The 20169-nt window shown below is 39.0% G+C and overlaps 1 long non-coding RNA gene across 1 annotated transcript in view; it reads left to right on the forward strand.

The window, feature by feature from the left end:
• LOC138224043 (uncharacterized) overlaps positions 1 to 19593 on the forward strand; it is a 47805-nt gene extending 28212 nt beyond the window's left edge. The window contains exons 3-4 of the long non-coding RNA XR_011182394.1: positions 16782 to 17286; positions 19146 to 19593. This is a non-coding gene — a long non-coding RNA (uncharacterized lncRNA). The remainder of the gene's footprint in view (positions 1 to 16781; positions 17287 to 19145) is intronic.
• The last annotated feature ends 576 nt before the right edge of the window (positions 19594 to 20169 follow it).

A 20169-nucleotide genomic window follows, 5' to 3' on the forward strand; every position in this document is an offset into this window, starting at 1 on the left:
GCTCTTCAGCATTTACATGTTTCCACTTGGTCAGCTTTTAAGATCACATGGTCTCAGCTATCATTTCTACGCTGATAATACTCACATATACAGTACATCCATACCAAACCTGACACTGATGTGGCTGTCTCCATTCTAATTGCATATCTGACATGATGACTCAGAATTTCCTTCATCTTAACTGTGACAAGACTGAAGTCATGCTTATTGGCAACCCCCGTCAACTTCGTAAAGCCAGTCCTGTAACCCTATCTGTAGATGGTTCTGTACTTGAGCTTCAGTCTAAATTGAAAAACCTTGGGGTTATATTCGATTCTGGCTTAACATTCGACCCATGTTTGCAGCATATTGTCAAAACATCTTTTTTTCACCACAGAAATATAGCTATACTACACCCTGTGCTATCACTAACTGTGGCTGAAAAGCTGATCAACACATTTGTGTTCTCTCGAATTGACTACTGAAATGCTCTACTCCCTGGGGTATCTAAATCTACTCTGAACAAACTGCAGTATGTCCAAAATTCAGCAGCCAGAATCCTGACTAGGTCTAGTGCAAATGATCACATTACTCCTATCCTGTCCTTGCACTGGCTTCCTGTCAAATTCCGTGTGGACTTTAAAATCCTCATGCTCACCTATAAGGCTCTGCATGGCTTGGCACCTCAGTACCTGTCTGAACTTTTATTGCTCTACTCACCACCTCGCAACCTTTGCTCTTCTAATTCTGGTCTCCTAACTGTCCCCCAAGTCCGTCTACACTCTGTGGGTGACAGGGCCTTCTCCTGTTATTTCCCCAAGCTCTGGAACTCTCTGCCCAAGAATATCAAAGAGTCACCTTCTCTAAACTCCTTCAAATCCAGACTCAAAACCCTCTTCTTCAGAAAAGCCTTTACTTAACTGGTGCCATTCTTCACCCCTCTGCTTTTCTTAGTACCACCATCCACGGTCTCCTCTGTATATTGTAATTGTGTTTTATCTTGTGTATTCTTTTTTTTTGTCATTCTGTAAAGCGCTTTGAGAAGCCACCTTTAAAGGCGCTATATAAAATCAAGTTTATTATTATAATATATTTAAGTGAATGTAAATTTTAATCCTAGATAACATTCAATATTGAATTTTAGTGTTAATAATGTATACAGTATAAATAGAATAAGTAGCATGACCTTTTATATAGTTGTAGGGGTTTTGTGCATGTACTGGGACAATTATTAATTGTAGCAGTAAATCACAAAATGATTCTTTGATGGCTATTAGAAAATCGACCTTGCGGAAAAACTCAGCAACGCACACACACGGATACTAATACACGAGAATACATTTATTGATACATAAAAAGTGCATATAAACATAACAGATCTTATAGTGAGGGTTAGCAGAATACAAAAGGTATATATTCAATCATGAAGAGTTACAAATTCTAAGAGACACACACATTCAGTATGCCATTCATTTATACCATTTGATACATAATGAGCTTTAATTACAACTTCTATACAAGATACTCAAAAGCAAGTACATAACTCATAGGAATTAAATTGACATCAACTGGGATTGAGGTAACAATTGAATTCTCGAGCTGTAATGCAGAATGGTGAATACTCATCCAATCTATGTGGATTCAGATCTCCCGCTGACACAAGGGAACAGCAATCGGTGTCCTCTGGCCCGGTGCCAGGCAGTGCTGGTCAGACGTGAGGTGTGGGAGAAGGAGGGAGAGATTGTTGCTGCGGCGCACTGGCAGTGACTCTCTGAAGACCGGCTAGTTAGTCCTGGCTGAACTAGCAGAGTTTGTGGACATGAAAAGTGACTGGGGATCCAAGTCACACTCTTTAGACGGGTAGAAGACCAGTTTGTTCACGATGTAGCGCTAGTTCTGAATACTGAGATTCAGCTGTTGACAGTTCCGACTGTAGTTCACTCGTTGATCAGGCAAGCATTCACGGTGGGTTAACGGTGGTTCACGAGGCTTGCTGCTGGGCTAACCTCGGGCGGATCCTTTGGTTACGCACGGGTGACCTCTGGTCTCAACTCTTAGAACAAATTAAAGTCCTGGCACTCGGACACACTGGCCGTCACGTGATTGTCCAAGATGAGTCTGAGAATGTCCTGGAGGGGCACCTTTTGGGCCCTGTGCTGCCTCTTTTATCTGGAGGAACTATGGTCGTTCATTGGTTGAAGGTTTCACGGGCATTCGAGACCCACGTGGCATTACCCTGCCCTACGAGTTCCTGATTGGCTGATCAAGGTGGAGGATGACTAACAATGTTCTTTAACCTCAGGGTTGTAAACACTTTGGGATGAGACTCCATTGGAATCTCCCAGACAGAAACGCGCCAGTGATGACCATCCATTAGGGTGGTTGGAGAATCTCAGCCTTGGGAGTTGTTCCTTATCAGGAAACTCCCAGACAGAAAAACACCTTAAATCTGTCCCACATGGAATGGCCTGTCTGTGTCCAGCGCCACTGAGATGAGACAGAGAGACTGGCAAGGGAGCAGGAAACTTAATTCCTGTATTATTAATAAGCCTTGCCGCTACATAGTTCTTGTATTGAAAACCCAAATAATAGTATGTAAATCACTGTGCTGTTTAGTTTTCATGTCAGTAGCTATGTGCCTATATCTGCTGCCTTTTACAAAACAGATCTTTGAAACAAGCAATACAAACTAAATTCCAAGTTTTAGCTCTTTGATCTAAAAGTGTTAAACATATGCAACATGGAAATCAGAAATATACAGAAAAACACAAAACAAATTCAGGAAGTATTTTTTTGTCTTCAAAGATCAATTTTTTGAAGTTGTTGCCCTGTCAAATAACTGAAAATGCTTGTAGGTTGAACAAAAATTAAAAGAAAATCTACATTATTTCAGGATAGGATATTACTCGCATACCCCAATTTTGTTTTTAATATAAAATTAAATATAAATTTGTAAAAGCCATTGCAATTACTATAGAAAGCCTCTAGGCACTGCTCGAAAGTCATTTTTTGCTCTAAGGCTGTGAAAACAACCTTAATTTGAGGAGTGAACTCATGACCACTGATAAGAATCTGATTGATTATCACCTGCTGTGTCAATAATTGATAGCTAGAATACAGCCAAAGCCCCATGGAGGAAGTCCTTTCCATAAAAGGCTTTGATTGGCTGAAAGCACAATGAATCACAGCAATTTCAAACAATTAGACCAGCTTTTTCAAGACAGTCAGTTTCAAAATACAGCTCCACTAGCCAATAAGTCTCGGTTTCCTCCATGCCTGGAGATGAGTAAGTTTAGCCACATGTGGGTTTATTTTGGTTCCTACAAAGAACAAGGTAAAAACATGGATAAAACAAGTATGTTTTTGCCAAGTTTTTTTTGCTTTTGCAGTCATGTTTTGCTGGTTATTGATTACTTATCGACACACTTTGGAACTTTGCTGAACTGTGTCATCTGATACAAACTGTAATTGCGACCAAGTGCTTTGTTGCATTATGGATGGAAAACAGTCAGTTCTGTGAAGCTCTGGTTGTCTTGATTCTTTTGCCATAAAGTCTTTCCTTGAAGTTCTTTGTTTTGTTGGTGAAAATATATTAAATGTGCTGTGTGGGATTTATTATTTATTTTCGGTATATTATGATGTTTTTAAAAAAAATAGTTTTACAATGGTAAAAAAGACTGTGGTTTCTGCATACATGGTTAGATTCAACAGATATTACAGAACACTTGTAATTTGTTAAACTTTACTGCAGGTATTAACAATGAGGTGTTTATCTTAAGTAAATATTGAGTAAAGGCCCATTGTGAGTTCAGATCCCTTGGTGTTTCTGAAGCACTCTACATAACAGGCTAAAATATTTTACATTTTTCAGTTACAGGGTCCTAATTCAGTCTGGTAGTTGGTGTGCCATTTTGCAATTACTAGATTAACAAAACCTGATTGCAAATCTCATTAGTTCTTCTTTTCAATTAAAATGTCTGTAGTAGCACATTCAATATGGTGATTACTCATTACCAAACAAAGTTTTGTTTGAAAAGAATTATTATTGATGTGATTTATCATTAGATTTGTGAATTTATTTCAATATTAAAGGCAGGGAGACAAATCGATAAAAAATTAATTGTACAAATTAAAAAAGAATACCTTGAAACTAAAGCTTTTCATTTTTATAGGAATCACATCATGACAACCAACTGTCTGTCTAAAATGAATGATGGACTCAGGAAGATCTACAGAGCTCAAGATGTCAGGGAGGAGACTGAACTGAAAATGAGATCATATGCCAACTGGGGGGAGTTCTTAGTACCAGGTCCAATTTCTATTGCCATTCTGGGTGAACTAGTATTCATATCTTCTGCATGTGATTTTCCAATAAATAAGCACACACCTGATAAAACATACACATACATAAGACACCCTGAGTCATTCAGAGCCTGTTTGATGCAGGTGTGCAATGATGGATGGAAAGCATTCAACACAGCCCATAAAAACATGGATCAAATTCGTCTCTACAGCTTAAACATACCCAAGGATGTCAAAATGATTGTTCAGACACTCATGCAAGATAATAAAGAAATTGTTGAGACCATGCTTCCTGTTCAGCTCAGAAAAATAAAATTTGTGGCAGATAAATGCTTCAAGCTTGCTCAGAATGTTGAGAATGACTACCAGGGATTAATCAGCTTGATTTCTGAGCTTCTAGAGAACTGCACGAGTGCCAAATCATCTTATCAAGAAAATCTGAAAGAGGTTGAGAGGGCTATAAAGGATGCAGAACAAAGAAAGAAATCTGCAGAAAAAGCAAAAGAAATGGCCAACATGTATCATGAAGACATAAACAGGCAACTCAAAGAAGCTCAAGAGGCATACAAAGATGCCATTGATTCCATGCCAACTGGATCTGAATTGGTTGGACTCTCATTTGCAGATGCAGCAATGAAAGTAGTCACCTGTATTCCTCAACTTTTGCTGAGTTCAAAAACAGATTCACATAAAACTGGAAATGAAACAGAAGAAAACATGAAACAGTGTAACATGAGTGCAACAAGAAACATTGTGGCAAGAACTGAAGAGCTACTTTCATTTTCAAAAAACCTGTTGAACTATACTTCTGAGAGTAAAAGCATTGATGTGAAAAAACTTTATGATCAGAGAAGTAAAATGGTAGAAACAAATTGGACAAGGGATAAGGGATTCAGAAAACTGAAATCACTGGTAGAGAAAGAAGATGATTGTGAAATTAAATCATGCTTTATTAAGTTATGTAACAAAGGCATTCAGATCTGTGATGATTTGGAGAAGGCAGTGGTGCCAGGACAGATGGACGAACAAAAGTTAAAGAACTTACTAACCAAGATTCAAAAGTTGAATACAAAAACACAGGAATTTCACATCGCAAGTAGTCAACTAGCAAGTACTCCTGCAATCAGTCCAAGTGCACCTCATGTGTCGAAAACATTTGCAGGAATGGATGAGTCTGGGAGCCTTGTGCAATCAACCATACAACTGAGTCAAATGAAAATCGCACAGAGCAAACAACAGCTCCAACAAAGCAGAGAAGAGTACCACAAAACCTTTGAGAATCTAAAGAAATGTAACCAAGAGTTTGATGAAGTATTGATTGAAATGAGAAAGCTTCAAGTGGACAAGATAGACTTTGACACCACGATTAAGATGCTTGTCAAAGGGCTGGATGCATTAGGTCGTGTGAGAGAACAGTGGACCAAGATGGTCCAGTTCTTCCAAATGATCACCAATCTAATTGAAACTTGTCTCAACCAAAACATCTCTGAATTTGTTGACAGCTGTGAATCTGTCAGGTCTATTCCCAACTACAGTCACTTGGATTTTATTAAAGATATGATATATGGTCCAGCATTCCAAGCAAGTAATGTTGCTCACCTTGTTCACATGATCTCAGAAACATATGTCCAGGTCTCCCGTTTGTACCTCATGGACAGAATGAGCAGTCTGACCACTCTCATGTCTCTTGAGCCAAATGATCCCAAATTTGTCGAAATCCGCAGAGAACTGGAAGCTGGATGTAACGAGGCACAGAGAGGCATTGAAGATCTTGTAGAGAAAAACCGTGAAGAATTTGATGCCAGTATCCAGAAGAGAGTTGATGCCATCAACAAAAACCTTGAGTCGGTGCTGCCTGCTCCTTCTGAAGAAACATCTAAAGCCATTGAGCAATGTATCCGAAAGAATCCTGTGATGGCCATAAAGGAGCTTTCGGAGGATGATGCGGATCAGTTTGCCTAAGCAAATAAAAATAACACAATTCCAAATTAGAGAACCACATTAATGGGAAATGTATTAAAAACATTTGTAGATTATATTATTCAAAATCATGAATTTAATGGAAAAACTTCAATTTAGCAAAGACAAACTGCAAACACAGTATAAATAAGTATATTACCTCTTTTATATATTCATGAAAACACAAGAGCAGGGATCCCCAGTGCTAGTCTGGGACAACCACTGTCTCTACAGCTTGTCATTCTATCACAGCTCTTAACCCATCTTATTTCTTATTCTCAATTGGTTTAGTCTGCTTCATTTGGTGGCTACAGTTATTTGGCTAATGTTGTTTGGCTGTAATTCTGCTACAAGATGCTATCAATATTTTTAAAAGCTGACCACCTCGTATTATTTACAAAAGAAGAAATTAGAATGTTAACAGTTTTCCATGTAAAAATTCCTAAAAGTATTTTCAGTGTACCGCTGTTAACAGATTTAAAGAATTGATTTACTGTACGTCTCAATTTAGGAATTATTTAGTTTATTTTTTAATACAGTATTTGTGTCTATGTAAAGTAGTCTTCTTTCATAGATTAATCTCAGTAAATTTACTTTATTATACATGTGTAGAGGTTATCCTTAACACTGAAAATATGGACATTCACACTTTGTGGTTGTCTTGCCCTTGTATCATTCTGAAACATTTCTTCAAAGTTTGAAACTGCTCAGACAAGACAAGAAATGTTAACAATATAAGATGTGAGTAGTTTTGTTTTCTTAATAATTAAAAATCATTATCATCCAGTTATTCATTTTTAATTGATATTGTGTACCAATAAAATACTGAAATGTGGCTCCAGTTGCAAATTCTTTCTGAGTATGCTGCTTATTAATCTTGGTAAATTTGAAATAATGGGGTCTATCTGCAATATTTGCAGGACACAAATCACAAGCAGAGCTAAGGAAACTCATTTTTATAGATTTTATTTTAATACCTTAAAACTTTTGATGGTGTTACAATGACTTACACAGTCAATTTTCTGCTTAGCACCTGGCTCAAAGGTTCCAGTGAAACGGTTATTTCCTCAGTCCAGCATGATCCAGTCCGGTAGTGCTTAGTGTACTCCTGGCTCTATGCCTTAACAAATCTACCTTGTTTTGTTGCCTCTCTAACCTTTTAGTATTTTGCTGCTGTCAAAGACATTCAAAGGCAATTTCCGCTTAGAATGATGTCTCAAATCTTTTGTAATATCTCTGTAAATATAATAATAATTAATAATTCCTTACACTTATACAGTATAGCACTTTTCTGGACACTCCACTCAAAGCGCTTTACAGAAAGTAATGGGGATCCCCTCCACCACCACCACTGTGCAGCCCCACCTGGATGATGTGACGGCAGACAGAGTGCACCAATACTTTCACCACACAGTGGGGATGAGAACAGAGTGATGAAGCCAGATAGGGATTATTAGGAGGCCATGATTGGATAAATTTCCCGTTGGCCCGTAACACCCCTACTCTTTTCAAGAAATGCCCTGAGATTTTTAATGACCACAGAGAGTCAGGACTTTGGTTTTCCCACTTCAGTGCCTGTTTACAGCATAATATCCCTGTCACTATACTGGGGCATTAGGACCCACACAGACCGCAGGATGAGTGCTCCCTACTGGCACCTCTAATCCCTCTTCCAGCAGCAGCCTTAGTTTTTTTCCCCAGTAAGTCTCCCATCCAGATACTGACCAGGCTCATCTACTAAGCTTTAGTAGGGTGCCAGACATGAGTTGCAGGGTGATATAGCTGCTGGCTTATAGACAGTAGAAGACTAGAAGCCTAGTTCTGGTTTAAATGGAAGCTATGCCCTTGCATTAAGTGTAAGCCATCATATTTCTTATATATTTCACTGTATCTACTCACCAGCCTTCCTGGGAAAAAAAGAAACAGATTGTTTTTGCTTTCTGCAAAGATCAACTTTAAGTTGTGGACCTAAAAAAAGGTTCCAAATGCTTGATTTTTTTGTGAAGCTAGGACCTGTAATGGTATTGATTGCATACCCAGAAAATGTATACATTATTTTCAAAATAATAATAATAATAAACACTATAATAGCTATTGTGATTTATAGAAAGCACCACTAGTAAGCTTTTTACTACATTTAGGCAGTGAAAAAGGATCTGATAAGAATCTTTGTTGATTATTAGCTCATACAATATGCAAATAAATAGAAACAGAACCTCCTCCCTGGGCAAGACACAGGAAGTACAGTGCCTTCAGAAAGTATTCACCTCCTTGAATTTTTTCACAGTTCATTCCTGTTACACCTCCAAATTTTTACACATTTAATTTTTTTTCTCCCTTCAATTACACAATAAATTCAACTCATTTATGAATCAAAAATGTAATTTTTCTTCAAGAACATTTGTTTCTCCAGAATGAAAGTATTCACCCCCCCAGTCAATACCATTCCTTGATAGTTTTTGCCATGTGCTTTGGGTCATTGTCCTTCTGGAAAAAAAGCTTTGCCCTAAACACAGATCTCTATCTCTGGCTGACTGAAACAGTTTCTCCTCAAGGATTTGCCTGTATTTGGCTCCATCCATTGATGCCCTTGATGGCAACAAGCCTTCCCGTTCCTCCTGCTGAAAAGCAACCCCAGAGCATGATGCTGCCACCACCATGCTTGACAGTAGGGATGGTGTTACCTTGGGCTGTATTTGGTTTGCGTCAAACACAGCACTTTGCTCAACTTTAGTCTCATCAGTCCACAAAATTTCCTTCCAAAAGGTTTCAGGTTTTGTCACATGGCTTCCAGCAAACTCCAGGCATGACTTAATGTTGGCCGTTCTCAGAAGTGGCTTCCTTCTAGCCACTCTCCCAAGGAGGCCGAATCTGTGAAGTGCTGAAGAGATTGTTGATCTCCAGACAGTTGCTCCCATTTCAGCCAAAGAGCTCTGCATCTCTGTCAGTGCTGTAGCTGGCCTCTTGGTCACTTCTCTGGCAATTGCCCTTCTTATCCAGTTGCTCAGTTTGGTAGGACGGCCTGATCTCAGTAGTATCTGGCTTGTGCCGTGTTTTTTCCATTTGGTTACGATGGACTTCACGGTGCTCCTAGGAAGGTTCAAAGCTTTGTCAATCTTTTTATAACCTTCTCCAGGTTTTTTCCTCCTAACAACTTCTTATCAAAGTTCCACAGGCAGCTCCTTGGTCTTCATGACAACAGGACTTATCTGATTTGCTGTTTTAGTTTGCTGTTTATATCACAGTCAGTGATATTTATTGTGCAATCAAGCAATTGAACACAGGTGGATTTAAAATGAACACAGGTGTACCTTGTTAATATATTTAGTGTGATCTCTCAAGATAATTGAATACCTCATCCAATTTAGGTTGTTAAAACAAAGGGGGTGAATACTTATCAATGAAGTAATTTTCAGATTTTTATTTTTAATATAATTCTGAAGACTTCTAAATGCTTTATTTCATTTAAATATTATAGAGAATTACTTCTACAGGATAGGAAACAGTCCTATTAAAATATGCTGTAATTTGACTTTGTAACACAGCAGAATGAGAAATAATCAATGGGGGATGAATACTTTCTGAAGGCACTGTACATTCATCAGGCCTCTGAATGGTTAAAAACACAATAAATGATAATAATAATAATAATAATAATAATAATAATAATAATAATAATAATAATAATAATAATAATAGTAATAATTCCTTACCCTTATATTGCACTTATCTGGACACTTCACATAAAGTACTTAAAGGTAATGGGGGCTCCCCTTCACCATCACCAGTGTGTAGCCCCCACCTGGATGATGTGACAGTAACCATAGTGCACCAGTACACTCCCCACACATGCGCTCTCAGTGGGGAGAAGAGCAGAGTGATTAAGTTAATTCATAGACAGGGATTGTTAGGACACCATGACTAGTGAAGACCAATGGGAAATTCAGCCAGGATGCTGGTTAACACCATCTTTTCAAGAAACACCCTGAGATTTTTAATGACCTCAGAGAGTCAAGACGTTGATTTTATTTCTTATCCAAAGGACTGCACCTTTTTAAAGTATAGTATCCCTGTCAGTATACAGAGGCATTAGGACCCACACAGACTACAGTTTGAGTGCCCCCTCCTGGCTCCTCTAAAACCTCTTCCAGCAACAACCTTAGCTTTCCCAGGAGGTCTCCCATCCAGGTATTGACCAGGCTCACACCAGCTTATATGTGGATTTTATATATTTTGGTGAGATGTTGTTGTCTGTGGTTGTTGTTAATATTGGTTAATGATCACAATATTTACTATGGTGAAAAAAGACTTTTTGTCTGTTCTGCTTTCATTATTTAATTTAAAAGACATTGGGGATCACTTGCAAAGTGTTGAATTTTTTGGCTAGTATCCTGTCTGGACTATCCCTATTTAGCAGGGTCCAGACTAGAAGAAATGGAGTGCGAGACCAAAACAAAACACAATCCGCCCTGGTGAATTATCACAGTAGGACAGACGTAAAGAAAAAGAAAATAAAAAGAAGCAAAAACTCAGCTTCAGCGCTTGCATCACAATCCCTTCTGGGACTGTCGCTGGAATATTCTCCCCTTGCGGGGGTTTGCTTGTTCCTCTGGGGAGGTGCTTAGTATGTTCTTAAAGGGCTGCCACTGCTGCGGCTCGTCCTTAATTAGCCAGGACAGCTGTGGTATTTAAGGCAACAAGTCTCCGCCTCAACACAGAACATGCCCTTGTAGCTCAAAGTCTTGAACATTGATTCACCACATCACAATTTGCATCTTTGTACTGGATTCCTGTTACTTTACATTTTGAGAACAGTGGCTTCACTTGCACACTCAACTCAATTACACACTAATTTTCCCAATCTTAAGGGGACATTCAAGAAACCTACCCTCTGTTTTACTAGGATATTAAAGACTGTTATATTCTTGTTGTGCCTTTATATATCTCATACACAAGGTTAATTAGCATGGCAGTTGCATTATGCAAGCAAAAGAAAACCTTCAGCCTTCCATGCAGTCAGCAATTGGTAGCAAATTGAAACTAAAATTGAATATTTCATTTTTTTCACAAAATTGCCACAGACTTTGGAATTCAACTGTGTGGCTGGGAAGCCTGGTACAGATACTTACAGTAAATAGATATGTAAAAAAGCTTCCTATACTCTGTCCTGCATGGATTCCATCTTAGGTACTGATTGTTATCCACAGTCCTATTTTTAATACTAATGCCAAAAACCAGTACTCTAGGCTGACCATATCTATATACAGTGCCTTTAGAAATTTACATCCCCTTGTAATTTTTCACATTTTCCTTATATACTTATAAGGTGCTTTCCTGAACATTTCACTCAAAGCACTTTACAGGTAGCGCTTCATACATTTTGCTGTTGATGCCTCAGATTCATGCGTATAAATTGGGATCATTGGGTTATTATTTCAGTTTTGTATTTTTAATAAAATCTAATTGGATAACTGTCCACCACCCTGAGTTAGTACATGGTGGAAGCACCTGTGGTAACAATCACAGCTGTGAGGCTGGTGGGACAGGTCTTTATCAGCTTTGCACACCTATATTCGGCAACCTTTGAAAATTGTCTTTACAAAACTGATCATGCTATGGAGTGTTGATTGAGAGCGATCTTCAAGGCATACCAGGATTTTGCAATTGGATTTAGATCAGGGCTGTGAATGGGCCACTCAAGGACATTTACCGTTTTACCTCATTTACCTAAGCTCCTCCAGTGAAGCTTTGTCTGTCTGTTTTGGGTTGTTCTTCAACTAAAAGGTGAACTTCCATCCAAATTTCAGCTGTCTTGCAGATTGCAACAGCTTTTTTTCAAGGATATTTCTGTGCTTTGCTCCATTCAGTTTTCCTTCTGCCCTGATAATTGCCTATGTCAATGTGAGACACAGTTATGTGAGAAACATCCCATAGCATGATGACGCCACCTCTATGCTGTACAGTAGTGATGGTTTTCTTTGGGTGATGCAATGTGTTTGTGGAAAATTTTGCTTAAGCCATTTTTGTTGTGTCAGATCACAAAACCTGTTTATGCTATCACTTAAATGTTTTGTTGCAAGCTCCATGTGGGGTTTCAGGTGGATTTGCCACTCTGTAATACAGACCAGATTGTAGAGTGCTTGGGATATTGTTGTCTCACTCTGATCAGTCCTCATTGTACTTGGCCATCCAGTTTGGAAGAAAGGTCTGATTTATGCAAGGGAACAAGTAAAGGACTATTCCATGCTGAAAATAAAACACAACATTTCAGCTGAAGAGCCTTCTACAGGTGTAGGGAAGAGAGGAAAACTGGCAGTAAATAAAGCATTAGAGTATAAAACCTGGGAGGGGAGAGGAGGCTGGAGCAGAAGAGAAGCAGTAGTAATACTCAAGTGGTGTGAAGCCAAGTGTGGTGTGAAGTCAAAACCTGCCGATGAATAGAGAAGATTAGAAGGAAATGGGTTGGTCATTGAGAGAAGGGGAAAGATGTGATTCTAGTTTCAGGATAATTTTGGTTCAGACATCTTTCTAAAATAGAAGTTCTGAAACCCCCTCTGTGAGAATGCAAAAGGAGAGATCAGAATGATCATGGCCGTTTGAGGTGAAATGGGAAACTATAGGCTAAGAGCAATCTTTGATCCTCACAGCACTGACATGTTCCCTGAAACAGTCTCCCAGTCTCATTCCTGTTTCACCAACATAAATAGCTGGGAGAGTACAGGAGTTAGCTGTGTGAATCTGTGAATTTGTAATAGACAGAAGTATAGAGTCATGGATGGTTAATGGATAAGTTTATGCCAGAAACAGAAGAGTAGTGGAAGATATGTTAACTGTATTTTTGGATGGATGGAAGTTGGTGAAGTGATGCAGAAAATGCTCTAGCTGGCCATTAGAGAATGTGGCGGTGTGAACGCAGTCATTGGGTATCGCCTGTAGAGGCCAGGGACAAAGCCAGTGTAGGAAACAAAGAATTGTTCTTCTACCTAGAGCTGGCAGACACAGTGCAGATGTTGTTCCTCACTTAACAGGAGAGAACTGTTCTGCCTGTGTCTATTGAGAGAAAAGTAGCATAGCCTTACTAAAGACAGCAGTGCTGAGTTTTGAAGTCCTGGGGTCTCTGTGTTGACAGATTTGACCAGCAGTCTGGACTCAGAGAAAGACTGACAGCAGCCTTTGTCAGTGTCAGACCAGATTCTTTGCAACACCCTGGCTACCCCGAAGAACAGGGGGAGCTGTGAAACACAATCAGATGCTGAGGCATATAAACCTGTTGACTTTGTGAACTCCTGGTGTAGCACAAAGAGTTACGTGTAGGGGACTGACTACTGGGTAACACTGTAATGTAATGCTGTAGCTGAGAAGGTGCTGCACTGGCCCAGAAGCAGAAGAGAGGGCAGGAGAAAAGGCAAGGTTAAAGAACATAAAGGAAAGAATGCAGCATGAGGCTTGAGATTCAGAGGAATGAGTTTAAACAAGATAAAACAAGAGGAAGCAGAATCAAGAAAAACAAATACAAACTGATAAAGAATGCAGAAAGAAGAAACAAACATAGGATGGAGATGTAACAGATGGTCCTGGGGTTTGCGGGGACAGTGTCTCAAAGGCTCTTCTGTCCTGTTGTGTGCTGACTGACAGCATCACCAGAAGCAGAAGCTTGCTGAATAACCACAATTTATTTACGAACTTCAAAGCTTTCTTACTGTTGGTGCATTTCAATTAATCAGGTTTGCGAGAAAGCAGAAAAGTGGCATATTTCTTTTTCTTCATTCTGCACTTTCCTTACTTGTTCGAAGCACAGTCCACATATAGAGAATGAATGCAAACATCGCGAGAATAAAGTGGGAGGCAAATGTGATACAGTCAATATATTTTTTTACTTTCCTGAATGTTATTCGGAGCATGATCCAATGAATGTGAGGAAAGGCTCAGCAGCTCAGCAGACACTGGCAGCTCAGGTCTTTGTACCAGACTGAAGTGTAGGATTGCTGATGATATCATCGGGAGATGCTGGTTTTTTGGAATCCCAGGACTTGTTTATTGTATACTTTTGATAGCTAAAAAGAAACAATACTCCTAAATGTATATTGTGAATAAAACACTGTTAATGGAGAATGTGCTGGTGTTTTCCTTCAGCCAAAATGTTAATGGCAGGGAAGATTTCAAAACAGACAAGACATGGTTTGCAAATGTCAGAGCAAGTTTGCTTTTATCTAGAACAGCCTGATTTTACGGGACAAATAAGATGGTCATGTAGCTAGCGGTTGTGAAAAAGACAGGTGTAAGAGGACCCGGTGAAGGGTCATTTATAACCGGTATTTCTGAAAATACTCGATGTAGACCTGGGCGAGATGGCCGCCAAGGATAACCAGTTGACCCGCTGTTGGAAAAGGCCTATGCAGCGAAACAAGGAGACACAGCTGAACTACATCAGGAAATAGGATATAAATGCCCCAGAAGCAGTGAGCCGGCGTGGAAGCCGATAAGGTGAATGCATTTTGGAGGAGAGAGAAGAGTTGGATTGTGCTTGATAGGAATAAGGAAGAACAGACTGTGGACTACGGACTACGGACTACGGACTACAGACTATGGATTACGGTTTACGACTACGATTTACGGATTTCGACTTGGTAACGATATGGATTGGTGTGGACATACGGACTTTGAAACTTGGATTGCTTAAGGATACTGGAAACGGATTACGGATCGGAATTGAGAAACGGACGGACAAAGAACGGAGAAGATCAGTGTGGTGTGAGTAACATCCCTTTTATACCTGCTTTTCCCCCGGTGACACCACACAGGATAAAAATGGCCGATCCCTGCATAAAATTGGTACAGGCTTGAACATGAGGATCCAGAGATTCTTGGCCGAGATTAAAAACTATCTGCTGGAGCAGCAAACAAGAATATCCATTCCAGTTGAAAAAATAAAGGAAAAGCAGGGTCATAGCACACATCATACAAAAAGACGTATGTGAGGGAGAGAACGAAATATTATAGGGTTTCGGGAAAGGAGTGATTGCAAATTACTGACAGTGGAGTCTGATTGAACTTGATTGTTGTCATCCCTCTTAATCTTTCATTATGAACTCCATTAAATCTATTTTATTTATGTATTATTTTCAACTGATATTAATGTGAATTAATATCGCATCTGGAATCCTTATCACTTTTCTCCCGTTCCTGCCATAAACTCCAGCCTGTTGCTTAAAAGTCCAGTCCTTGTGCAGAAAGGACTTTAGTTAAACCCCTTCTTCACAACTTGTATCTTTCTTCACTCCTGACAACTTATCAACACTTTCGCCTATCATCCTCTTCTATAAGATCCTACCACTAACCACCAAAAGGAAGTGGTAACCACCATCTCTCTTCTCATCAGCAATAAGGAACTCCCCCAGGAAGCAAACTGTCTCATTGTTGAACACCCTCAGATATCCCAATTTTACCTCATTCCAAAAATCCACAAACCCAATACCCCAGAACATCTCATCATGCAACTCATGCATCTCATCATCTGAGCGTGTAACTGTCCCAAAACTCACGTCTCAGCCTTTCTTGACACCCTTATGACACCACTGGTTTAAGGTCTTCCTTCTTACTAAATGAGTGCTAAATTATCTACTATTGCTAGAGAGTACAGGTTTCATAGGACTTGTATACATTTTTGGTCACTACGATTTCTGTTTACGATTTCTTAAGAAAGATAAGGGTATGAGAAATAAATAGTACACATATAATATGACTATGGTTTGTGTAATCGTTCTGCTTGTCCGAGCTGACCCGTGAAATTCTCTGCTTAATGCTAGACACTAAGGAGTCCTTCTGCAAACTGTTGGATCACACAGACTCTTTCATTCTTTTTCTTACAACTCATAACATAATTCAGTTTTACCTTTTGAGTGCCCTACTGTACCTCCTACACCACTTCACCTTTTTCTGAAGTAAAAAAAAAGTGAGTTATCGTTTAATTATGAAAATATGAACTTGTTATAATGAGATAGTAAATGGTCTTGTAATTACAGGATATCAATGCTCATCTGTATTACAAGATATAAATGATCACCTGAGTGTATGAACTGGGGATTACAGCACATAGAAGTTACCAGCTGTGACTTTAGTGTTCGTGACCATGTGCAATGCTATAGAAAGTGCATGGACATAATTTCCACTGGGGTTTATAGTATTTAATTAGTACCTATTGTGAACACAAATTTCACCATAAGGACACTCACAGGGATTCTTAAACAAGAACCAGTGTACCGTGGAATTTATTCCATTGCTTAAAGCTCAAATTCAAATAAAGTATGACATTTCTGCTACTGTGTGATGATCATATCAAGTATGCATTTTGTACTTTCTTGTAATTATGAAAATAATTTGCAATTTATTTTGATGGCAGCAATGCGCTTCTGTAGTAAACTGATTTAAGGTTTTGAATTGTTTCAGCCTAGTAGGCTTTAAATACTAATGTGGATTGCAATATCTAACATATTAGTATATTAAGATAATTAATAGAATGTTTTTAACTGTTCCTGTTTCAGTAAACTATTATGGAGGTGGTGGTTTCTGGCTGTTCTGAAGACTTCAGACGTGTTGTTTTTCTCCCTTTGAAGGAGGGCTTGACTGCCATCGCGTCCCTCAAGGACACCATTGCCATGATCAACCCCTCCTGTGTCACAGCAGCAGCTTGTGAGACAGTAAAAAAGCTTATAGCTACAGCTCATGAAAAGACAAGTGAGGCTGAAAAGTCTGCCCTTAAAGAAGTGGAACAAATTAACACAACCTGTGAACAGCTAACCGCTGAAAAGCTCAAACTTAACAATGAAATGAAAGACAAAGAAATGGAATTTGAAAGTTTGAAGAAAAAAGAAAAAGGTCTTGAGAAAGACAAAAGTAATCTGTTGATTAAAATGAGAGAAATAGAAAAGGAACTTGAAAAGGCAAAGAAAGAAGTAGCAAAAGCCCAGGATAAAAAGAAGGAAGCAGAGACAGCAACCATAACAGGCCTGGCTTTAATGCTAATACCAGTGATTGGGTGGATAGCAGGTAAGTCTGTCAGCTGTATTTTCCCAGATTTTCCATTTTCAGAAATAAAAAACGTTGGAGTGATAACAGTGGAGGTCAAAATTTATAGCATTGTATACATTTTCACATCTAGTTAATATGAAAGCCCATTTCTGCCAGGGAGTAAAAAAAAAAAACGCACTATGGTATCTTGCAGTTTCGACTTTAGATCTCAAAATTTCGACTTTATTTCTTGCAATTGTGACATTGCATCTCAGAATTACAAGTTTTTATCTCGCAATTGCAACTCTCTATCTCAAACTTTGTCATAATTATGACTTCGTATCTCACAATTGCGACTTGAAATCTCATAGTTCCGACTTCATTTCTTGTATTTACGACATTATATCTCATAATTGCGACTTGATATCCCACAATTTTGATGTCACTTCTAACTCCAGCAATGAACATAGCCAGGCCAGGTTGCTCATTTGGCAAAAGAAGCCCGGCGTCCACTATTCCATCCAGGTACTATGGAAGCCTCCCTGGCAGAAATGGGCTTCCACAAACATTAGTGTAGACCTACAGTACATTAATTTGATTTTTTCAGGGCACTTGACAAGACAAGTCTTCAGGCCTATAGATCCCATGATCCTGTATGATTTATGAATAAAGTGTAACGGAATGGCCAACATACAGGTTGTACGATCTAGTTGCAGTGCGATGATGGCACTGCCCTCCCCTGCGCATAACAAGGATGTTGGCCGCCGGGGCTTAAGAAGGTCTTCTTTAGCTCAGCCGGCAAGACCCTTGTTGAACAATGCTGGAGACCTGGGTTTAAGCCCATGCTGTGAGTGATGAACTAGGGTGGGAGTGGTGAGGGCTGAGGTCCTGCTGCATCTTTCCCCCTTTAAACCACTTCTACACCTGCCGCTCATTCACTTATTCACGTCAGGTGTGGTTTACATGGCAATGCGTCTTCCCTAATCCAGGGCTCCGCCCCCCACACCAGACACTCCCTAAATTTTACCGCAGTAGTTTACCACAGGGTTTCATTTTTTAAAGTACCCAGGTTTTCCCAACACGGCTAGGTAGATTATTCCAGATTCCCACTATCATTTCTGTAAAAATTCCTCCTTCTGTGCTTTAAATTCCAACTCCTTGTCATTTTCAATTGATTTCTCTTGTTTGTGCTTAAGTGTGGAATCTGAAGTATCAACAGAGTTAGTAAAAGCTTTGAGATATCTTAAACACAATCAGGTCTCCTTGGAGTTTTCTCTTGTTAAAGACTACAAAAGTTTTGTTCTTTATGTGTCAGTGTTGGACATTTGAGAGTTGTTTGCCAAATCTTGACCTGTAGCAATATATTTAAACATTCTGTACTTATACTATTTACACATTACTCTTTACAGCTTCTGTGCTTACTCTTGCATTTTGGTATTGTCTGCAAACATGCCTAGTTTTTAATTATACTTGTTTTTACCTAAAAACTAGGATTAGTAATGTTCCTAATCCAGATACATTGGCTACTCCACTAATTACACCTCAGTTTGAACAGTCACTCCTCACATTTGTGCTCTGTTCTGTACGTTGACCAGTTTTAATTCCCAAAGTAAAAATTATCTTGAATGCTTACTGCTTCTTACTTGAAGATCAATCTCTTGCACAAGAACAAGCACATTTGGCTCAACACAAATATTGTATCACCTATTTAATCACCACACTTAAAAATACAAGTGCTGTTATATTAATAATGACCTGATTTTACACTTTAACAATGTGTGTTGATCAGTACCTATTTATGAAAATGCCTTCAGTGTTCAATTAATTACAGGTAGATATCAAGGTATTGATATGCAGGTTTAAGAATTTCCTTTTAATCTTTTAATCTTTATTTCCAGGGGGTATTACAGCAGGAGTCTCTGCTAGCTTCCTTATAGCAGCAGAGAACAAAGAAAAGGAATTACAAGCTTTGGTCTCCGAACATCGGCAGACTATTTCTACAGTTGAAGAAAGCCTGAGAAAATGCAGAGAAGAACTAGAAGGTACAGAGACAGAAGTTAACAAGATAAACAACGATCTTAAAACTGTGACTGAAAAACTGCAAAATACAAAGTCACTCATCAAACAGATGACATCAGTGCAGAAGAAGATCAAAGACTGCACCACAGTTCTGAGTACACTCTCTGGAAGAGTAGAGTACATGAATGATATTTCTGAATACATAATCGATTTGAATGAACTAAAATCTGGGCTGGATGATATTATTAATCATTTGGTACCACGAACCACCTTGCTTGCAATTCATTTTAAAAAATAACTAGATTAATATCTAGCCCCCAATATCAATAATAAAGAATCTGTGATATGTGTTATACATTTGTAGACTCAAAACCTCATTTGCCATTTTCCACTTTATATTATCTAATATCTAGAACCAAAACGGTTGTCAGCAAGACCATTGACCTTGTAATGGCACTGACACCTCTGTAATCCAAATGCCTTCCTGGCTGCTCACAGCTGATATTGCCATCACATCACACTCAGACATCCTCCACAATTACGATTCAGTCATTCACGGCACAAGCTGCCCTTGTCTTGGAGAGGAAACCCAACAGACCTGAAAAAAAAACTATTTTCAGCCCCCTGTGTCCACAGTTCTTTCAGTAACCATCCAAAGCTCATGACCATTGATGTGGATGGGAACAGACAGAGTTGTAAACCAACAGCCTTGAAAAACTATTCCTATGCATTGAGTTTCAAATTGGAGCTTATGCTCGTCGTGACTGCTTGCATAAAAGGATCAAAGAAGGTCCAAGCTGCTCACAGACACAAGAACGATTATAAATGAGGAGGCTAGTGGTCCTTCTTGCTTTCTCTGTTACAGTTAGTTAATTGGAAGGCTGAGGGTTGAAATCCCATCTA

The sequence above is a fragment of the Lepisosteus oculatus genome, chromosome 18 (genome assembly GCF_040954835.1).
Source record: "Lepisosteus oculatus isolate fLepOcu1 chromosome 18, fLepOcu1.hap2, whole genome shotgun sequence".
Classification (NCBI taxonomy): Eukaryota; Metazoa; Chordata; class Actinopteri; order Semionotiformes; family Lepisosteidae; genus Lepisosteus; species Lepisosteus oculatus.